This window comes from Cyprinodon variegatus, unplaced genomic scaffold (assembly GCF_000732505.1).
Source record: "Cyprinodon variegatus isolate N-32 unplaced genomic scaffold, C_variegatus-1.0 Scaffold687, whole genome shotgun sequence".
In the NCBI taxonomy this organism is placed as follows: Eukaryota; Metazoa; Chordata; class Actinopteri; order Cyprinodontiformes; family Cyprinodontidae; genus Cyprinodon; species Cyprinodon variegatus.
This window is the reverse complement of record NW_015151140.1, coordinates 154,581-161,394: the sequence shown is the minus strand read 5'-3', so window position 1 is coordinate 161,394 and position 6,814 is coordinate 154,581. Positions and strand designations below refer to the sequence as shown.

The following is a 6,814-nucleotide window of genomic DNA, read 5'->3' as shown; positions in this document are numbered from 1 at the left end:
AAACCCTCCATCACTCCTCCATCTGCATCAATCCATCCTTCACCTCCACCCCTTTCTGTATCTCTCCTCCTGATTTCCTGTTTCTTCTCCACACCAGCTCTGTCTCCCATCCTTTAGTCTCCCTCCTGCCCTGCATATTCCCTCTGCTTCTCTGTGTTCTATAGTTTCTCAGAGGAACTATAATGATGAGACCCAAACTTCAGGAGTTTTCTCTGTAGAACTTTGTAAATGGTGACATCTTTGTCTCTAACTGCAACATTTAATCATTTACTCCACATCTCTCTGGGACAGATTTCAGTGACTGTGTAGCATTAGGAACAACAGGTCTGGTATAGTTTTGCTTTATCTATGTGGTTAAAGAAGTTTCTAGATACATTTCTTTTATTTTTGCGGCATTTCTTTATGGGAATATAGTGAAGATTTTTCCCATAACTGCTGATGTTTAGGTCAAATTCATTATTAATGTACTGTCATCAACACGTGTATTTATGTGGCTGACAAAAGTATCAACAGGATCATTAGTGACAGTGATTGAACAAACTGGCTCTGAGCTCTGAAACTCTATGTGAACTATCTCTATATGAATCACAGTCAGAGGTTTTTATTCTCTCTGCAGTTCAGGCTACAGAACAGAGTCACACCATAAACCAGAGTTGATAAACTTTCCTCATTCCAGATGTTTCTTAGATGCTTGATCATCTAAATAATATTTATCTTTGGATCTTTTCAGAGAAACCAACCACTCCTCCAGTCCTCATCACTCCTTCCTCTGGCCAGTCCCCCCCCCCCACCACAGTAGCTCCTAGTGTATCTCTTTCTGGTCATTATATTATTATTGTTATTATATTCACTTTGTTCTCAATCCTTCTGGTTCTACTGCTGAGATTCCTTATAAAGAGTAAATCTGATGGTGAGTTACTCATATTTTCACTTGCTTTCAACATTGGCTCCTTTTTTTTTTACATGTTCTAATTGTCAAAAGACTGAATGAGCTCAGATGTTTATCTGCTTTATTCCAGGTAACAAAGTGATAAAAGGAGAAGCGAACATCACCTACAGTCACCTGGAAATCCTCCCTAACCAGCAGCAGCCAATCAGAGGCAGCAGAGGTAATGCATCACCAAACCTGAACTGCTTTGAAGCACCAAAACAAACACAGTAGATTAGGAAAGTATTCACAGAAATGCAGTATAACTTTTAGCTTTGCTTTAGCCTTTTTCCAGATGGTATTACATGAATCTCTTTGCTATGAATTCTTCATATACCCCAATGTGGCGACGAAAACAACATTTTCTTCATGATTTTTTATAGATTTAATCAGTGAACCTCATGCCTCCAGCTTAGCTCACCATCTTTAGGCAGTGTGGACCTGTCATGATCTGCCCTGATAGTTGGCCTTAATTGTTCATGTCATTCACCTGCTTTATTCTGTCTGGCTCCTAATCACCTCTCACCCTATTTAAAGTAATCTGGAACCAACTTTGTAGCACTAAGAACTAAATTTCATATATCTACAAATCACTAATAATTTTAAGTGGCTGATTTAATATATATTTACTTGACCAAAATTGCAGATAGTTTTTATAGAATTATTCCTATCTAAATTAGAAATGACTTCTTTTACATAACTGATTATTGATGCAATGCTTGGATACATATGAGTCAGATGTTTTTGAGAACCTCAAGCAAGAAGTTGTTTTCTCCAAAGTCCTGATACCGTGGGAATATTTTTCCCATTGGACTTATAAAAATGGAGGCAGACATGGACAGAACTGTTTTCATAGACTTTTAGGGGCAGTTTCTCGTGCAAGACTCTTTGTCACCACAAATTCCCTGGCTGAGGAGGAGCTGAAGATAATTATAATCACGTGAGACACTAACCTGGTTTTATGGCTTAGTTTGTGCCAAGAGGATGAGGTTGGTTTCAGCCGGGTGGTTGACAACCTGACGCAGTGGGCGGTGTTCATAGGGTCCCAGATGCTGTAGTCCTAGAGGATGGAGAACAAGCAGTAGATCAGATCCAAAGGAAGGCAAGATAATCCAAAAGGCAAAGCCAGAGTCTGTGTCGAGGACGTGCTCAGGATTCAGAACCAGGAGATCAGAAGTCTGTGGAGGCTCTGAAGGGAAATCAAGGTTGGTAACAGGAAACAGCTCCAAGTTCAGCAAACAGGAAGAATCCAGCAGGAGTCCAAAGATGGTACAGGCAAACAGATCAGACGGGAACACTCAGGCTCAGTGTTTGAGAGGCAGAAAAGACTCAGAATCACTACGGTAACGCTGAAACGCTCTCACCACTGCTTGAGAATAATCTTTCCTGACAACTGGAAGCAGGCTTGTAAAAAGAGATCAGATGGGAACAGGTGCGCTCAGTGGTTGAAAGGCAGAACAGGATCAGGTAATCAGAAACACTAAGGTAACGCTGAAAACAGTCTCACCAGTCGCTCAAGAAATAATCTAGGCTTATGGCTGGAAGCAGGCAGGTTAAAACAGACCAGACGGGAACACACAGTCTATGTGGTTGAGAGGCAGAGCAGCATAGAAACCCTAAGGTATCACTGGACACACTCTCCCCACTGGCTTGAGAATAATCTGGCACTCACATCTGGAAGCAGGCAGGTTAAATAGAAGCTGGAGCAGGTGGATCATAAGAGCAGAAATGAGAAACCGGGCAGAGTTAGACAGGTGAATGAAATGAGTAATTAAGCCCGTGATCAGCGTCAAGATCATGACACAGACATGCAGAAAAAGCCCAGTGTGTTGGAACCATTCATTCATTGTCCAAAGCTTAAAGGTAGGAAGAAGGTTAAAAAGGCAAATGTGGATGAAGAAAAAAAAAATTACTTTATATAAACAGAGATAGATAATAATAATACAGCTAAGAGTTCTGAGAAATTAAAAGTGCATATAGCAGGAGTGGAATACATCAACTTATTTCCTGTTGACAGAGGCTGAGAGTGGAAATTAAAACATATCGGAGCTAAATTGATACATACACACATATATGGTTATGTATCAATAATCAAGACAAATAAGGTCAATAAGACGAATGGATCCAGTCCCTTCAGAGCAGCAGAACAGCCTCATGTTACGGCAAAACATGTTTAACGGCTTTAAAAAAAGACAATGTTGTAGAAACTGAACCATCATAGTTTCCATCTCAGTGTGATCTGAAGGTGTCAGAATAAATGTGTGAACAAAGCATGAATCTACACTCTGTTTACTTCTGTGTATTTGGAGATTAACAGCTCTGTGGTCTCTGGTTCACAGAAACATTTATATATTTAGATGTTTGTCATTAACAGCAGCGTATAAAGAAAACCTGTTAAAATTCAATGCTATCCTTTTAAAAACCACCTAATTCTAAGTAATCCTTGCCTATTTTGCATACCCAAATGGAAAAACAAATAACCTAAGAACTGTAAGTCCAAAAAAAATTGGGTGATTAAAACATAAATCAAGTGGCATCAGTTCAAACATGACTGAAAGCTGTTGTTGTTTTAATTCTTGAAAAAAAAAATAGGTATTTTTTGAGCAGCAATAATAAAGACATGCTTGAGAAAAGGCATGTCTCATTGTAATACATTTGTAATGCAATGTCAAACACAAATGCAGAAAATTCAGACCTCTAGCTAAAACAGTTCCAGAGCTGTGGGGCTTTGAACTTTTGCCGTCACCAGCATCTCCAAATCTCGCCAAATTGTGCCAAATGCTTTTACTCAACTTTTTGACCCATAGAATAACACTGAAGCATTTTGATGGCCACAAAACATTTATTAGGCAAGTATTTACAGTTTTGTTCAGAATCAGTATATATAACAAAATATAACATTTATAAACATACAATAACATAAAAAAAATAAAAAAAAAATAATGAAACTGCTGCTTTTCAAGCTGAAATAAGCCCCAGTGCCTTTTCTGAGCTTTATTTTGTTTTCTTGTTTTTTTTTTCATTCTTTGGCTCTGTAGAAAACAAAATCCGGGTCCAAACTAAAAGAAAAATAGAACCGTTGTTATTATTCAGCTTCAAGCTGGGTGCCTTGATCCACTCTCAGCTGTGTGTTTCACTCTTATGCAAGCCAGTAACACGGCTCTGCTTTATTTGACCCACTCATGTCTAGCCTTGTTTGAAACCTCATTTATTTGGCTACCTAGCCAAAAAGCCCACATGGTCTTAACCAATAACAGCAGGACTCTATGAGGCGTAATATCGCTCTACTCGGTGCGTCATTGGCTGACAGGCAAGGAACACTTGGGAGACTTCAGCGACTGTCCCTGACTCAAATCGAGTCATACAAAGATGCAGACACTTTTGTCTTGTAGGAAAGAAGACGATGTAAAGAAACATACCAAACATCATAGGCTAACAACTGAGGAAATAATTTTTTGAAATTAATGTTAGCAAGATGCTAAGCATTAGGTATGACCAGATAAATTTTCTGATGTCAACAACCGGATTTTATGTGGCGATTATCTCATCATAGAATATTTTTATTACAAATATTCTGCTGGATTACTTTTAATCTGTGGAGCCTTATGGACAAATGGAGTATAAACAATTCAAGATTGGATTAATAAAACTGCTTCTGGATGCCTTCAAATGGATGCTGTTGTGGCTGCTTTATCATGTTTACGTTTTTACATGCTGCAATGTGTTAATTCTGCTTTATTGCTCGCTATGTCCATAAAATGAACTTAGCGGTTGATTTGTGGAGAATCTAAGCTTTCCAATGATGTCTAATATGTCTATGTTAGTAAAATAATTTTACCGTTGTAATTTTCATGCATTCTAGTTATTAGCTGTAAACCCTTTAAAACGGTTCGCCGGCGACCCAGTGGATTTAGTATAAATTGTGACTTTATCATCAAAGTTCTTCTTTTGAGACCAATTTAATGATCTGAGACCCACAATAATATAATCTGTATTTTTGTTGATCAGAGAGAGATCAATCTGCAGTTTACTCTGCAGTAAGGCAGGAGGACATCAGCTATGGACAGATAAACAAACCCAAGACGACTGGAGGTAGAGCTTTAAATCACACAAAAAAATATTGGATTAAAAAAACAAAAACAAAAAAAACAACCAATTTGGGTTGTTTCCCAACACAATGCTAGTTAAATATTGAAATTTCAAATGTAATAACTTTAAACGATTACATCTTATTAAAATTATAATCATTTTAATATATCATTTTTTTTATGACTTGAACTTTATTTAGATTTTAACAAAATAAAACATACAAAGTATACCATGTTGCACATTATACCAATTGGGTATGCAAGCACTGAGAACAAACAATATAAAGCAAAACAAACCATAATATAAAATAAAATAAAATAGAAACAATAAAGATGCCAACAATGCACTTATCCAAGGTTGCAGCAGACATTAGTGATTAAGGTTGATCTGAGCTAGAAACGTCATTGATCGGTGTAGGAAAAGTAGGGGGCCCATTTGTTATTATAATCATCTACTCTATTTAACAGTCTGTATGATAATCTTTCAAATGCTGCCAATTGTCCAAGTGCGGTGTGCCACTGGGTGAAAGTAGGTGTTGATGGGGCCTTCCACTCCCTCACTAAAAGTTTTCTCCCCAGCATGATGGCTGTCTGTACCCACTGTGCAAGAGAGGAAGGCAAGTAATTCAAAACTGAAGGATCTCCCAGTACATAAAGCTTGCTAGTAAAAGGAATGCCCTGACCAACAACCCTCTCCACAATAGTGTGTGTTAAATTGGACCAATCTAGAACGTAGTTCTCGTGACAATTTTGTCATATTCCCAAGAATTTTATTCCACTCCTCCTCTGTAAAACAAAGATTCAAATCAGTTTCCCAGGCTCTTTTAAGGGACAGCATATTGAGATCTGAGGATGACAATAACATTTTATAATAGACTGAGGCCTCGTGTCTGCGTCCAAAAACATTTTTAATGTGCTCCAGAGTATCACAGCACAAGGGGGGCTTTGTGGGTGAGCCAAATGTATTTACCATCAAATGTTGTAATTGCAAATATTTCCAAAAATCCTGCCGGGGTAGATTAAAGTCTTGTGGGAGTTTTTCAAAAGATTTCAATACATTGTTGTCGTATAAATCACCCAACACTTTTATACCTTTCTGATACCAGGTCTTCCAAAAAAATGGTGACTTTGCTATGCTGAGTTTGGGGTTATGCCAAATGCCAGCAGACCGGTTGAGGTGGGGGTCAAATTTAAAAAATTTTGACATTTTCTTCCATACTCCTTTCAAGTGAGACAGAATAGGATGTGACTGGTTAAGAGGGCCAAGATTAGTTTATAGAGTATAGAGCGGTGTAAAGGGTAAGCAAGCCATGCTCTCAAGGTGGAACCAGGGGGGTGCTTTCTCAGGGGGTAGAAACCAATGTGCCAGGTGCCTGAGAGAAAAAGCATAGTGATAATGGAGTAAATTAGGCACCCCAAGTCCACCTTTATCCACTGGTCTCTGTAACTTTTTCAAGTTAAGTCTAGGTTTCTTATTGCTCCAAATAAATGAATTACAGAGTTGATCAAATTGTTTAAAATAGTTCAAAGGAACATGGACAGGTAGAGCTTGTAACAAATAGTTAAGCTTAGGTGTGCAGACCATTTTTATAATGTTTACCTTCCCCCACATAGAGAGATAAAGCTGACTCCAGCGATCAACATCAGCTCTCATCCCACTTAATAGCGGTTCGAAATTTATTTTTATTAAGTCTGACAATCGCGGTGGGAAGACAATACCAAGATACTTTATGCCTTTCTGAGGCCAAGAGAACACGCCAGTTGGAAAAAGGGTCTTAGGGCAGTAGGAAGTCAGAGG

General features: G+C 38.3%; 1 long non-coding RNA gene across 1 annotated transcript in view; it reads left to right on the top strand.

The window, feature by feature from the left end:
• Positions 1-777: 777 nt before the first annotated feature.
• The window catches only part of LOC107097353, a 15,640-nt gene continuing 9,603 nt past the window's right edge, over positions 778-6,814 (top strand). Inside the window, exons 1-2 of the long non-coding RNA XR_001481832.1 lie at positions 778-910; positions 1,020-1,109. This is a non-coding gene — a long non-coding RNA (uncharacterized LOC107097353). The remainder of the gene's footprint in view (positions 911-1,019; positions 1,110-6,814) is intronic.